The sequence below is a fragment of the Elephantulus edwardii genome, unplaced genomic scaffold (assembly GCF_000299155.1).
Source record: "Elephantulus edwardii isolate Elephantulus edwardi_28Jun2011 unplaced genomic scaffold, EleEdw1.0 scaffold00007, whole genome shotgun sequence".
Classification (NCBI taxonomy): Eukaryota; Metazoa; Chordata; class Mammalia; order Macroscelidea; family Macroscelididae; genus Elephantulus; species Elephantulus edwardii.
This window is the reverse complement of record NW_006399757.1, coordinates 2,153,094-2,155,020: the sequence shown is the minus strand read 5'-3', so window position 1 is coordinate 2,155,020 and position 1,927 is coordinate 2,153,094. Positions and strand designations below refer to the sequence as shown.

Genomic DNA, 1,927 nt, shown 5'->3' with positions numbered 1-1,927 from the left:
TCTGCCTGATTAGAACAGCCAACTTGGAAATAACCTACTTATTCAGAAATAGAGTTGGTTAAATACATTACGGGTATCCACCTAACAGCTATTATGCAATATGTACAAATGTGCTCCAACTGTATATTTATTGACTTACATTGGTTACATTTTGTATATACAACAAACAGGCTGCAAATCAACATGAATAGTAAAATATCAAGGGGGTTTTGGTTTTCGGTTGTGTGTTGTTTTGGTTTTTTTTGTGTTTGGTTTTTTTTTTTTAAAAAAACATCTTTTTATACACAGATCTGGATCTATATGCATGAAGTTTTGAGAGTAGTTTCTCCTGGGTAAGAGATGGTAAGATTTTAATTTTTTAAAAATCCCACAAATTAGATAAGGTTTTGACATATTATAATTTCCCTTTTATTCCTAATCACTATTATCTAATCACTAATTCCTGATCACTAATATTAAGAAAAATACTTACTAATGAAAAAAGAAAAGCTACTAATTCTTTCATCCTTCCCCCAAAAGTAAGGGCTTGGAGTTTAAATTTAATAAGCAGTTTGATATTGTTAAAACTCAACTTCCAAGAGGCATTCATGTCTTTCTAAGAAGGATCGTCCTCCAGTGCTTATCACTACAATTGGGGAGTCAGCTTGACCTCACACATGGCATACCAGAATCTGCAAATTCCATCCCTGTGATTGGGGAATAGACCAACATACCAAAAAATTAGTTCCAGGTGGCTGGAAGAAAACGTTTGTTAAATTCTATTTTTTCTGGGCGATGGCGGCTGCGAGAGGATGAACAACAAGGCCGACGCCTTGAAAGATGATGACAGTGGGGACCATGATCAGAATGAAGAAAACAGCACATAGAAAGATGGTGAGAAAGAAAAAGCAGAACGCAACAAGGGTAAGAGCAGCAGCAAGAGGAAGGCTGTCGTCCCTGGACCAGCAGAGCATCCCCTGCAATACAACTACACCTTCTGGTGTTCTAGGAGGACCCTGGCTGGCTCACCAGCTCACAAAGCTATGAACAGAACATCAAGCAGATCAGCACCTTTGCCTCTGTGGAGCAGTTCTGGAGGTTCTACAGCCACATGGTACTTCCTGGGGACCTGACAGGCGACAGTGACTTCCACCTCTTCAAAGAAGGAATTAAGCCCATGTGGGAGGATGGTGCAAATAAAAATGGTGGCAAATGGATTATCCGACTACGGAAGGGCTTGGCCTCCCGTTGCTGGGAGAACCTCATCCTGGCCATGTTGGGGGAACAATTCATGGTTGGGGAGGAGATCTGAGGGGCTGTGGTCTCTGTCCAGTTTCAGGAGGACATTATCTCAATATGGAACAAGACTGCCAGTGACCAAGCAACCACAGCCCGAATCTGGGACACACTTTGGCGAGTGCTTAACCTACCTCCCAGCCCCATTATGGAATACAAAACCCACACCGATAGCATCAAAATGCCAGGCAGGCTGGGCCCCCAAAGGCTCCTTTTTTCAAAACCTCTGGAAGACATGGGTGAATGTGCCGTGACCCTGTCCCTTTCTGGATGACACCGTCACTGAAGCTGGCACCATCAGAGTCTCTTGTCTTGTTGGTGCGCTACCCGGAAGAGCCTTCTGTCCTGGACAAGAGGAGCTGGAAGAGCATTTGATGTTTTAAGAACAGGCTGACACGCAGCAGCTACAACCACTGCTGAGATCTCTTAATAAATGGTGCTAAACTGAAAAAAAAAAAAATTCTATTTTTCTGGAAGATATACATAAAGTCTTCTCTAGAAAATTTTATATTTATTTCATCACACTTGTATGAATTAGGAAAGGGCTAAATTTGAGGCTCATGGAGATAATCTACATTCATTTCTGAGTTGCCCCCCCTCCAATTTCTTTCTCTCCTTCTAAGACAATGATTCTCAATATTCAGCGTACAAA

General features: G+C 41.8%; 1 pseudogene; it reads left to right on the top strand.

Annotated features, from left to right (window-relative positions):
- Positions 1–776: 776 nt before the first annotated feature.
- LOC102866785 lies at positions 777–1,529 on the top strand (annotated as a pseudogene).
- Positions 1,530–1,927: the final 398 nt, after the last annotated feature.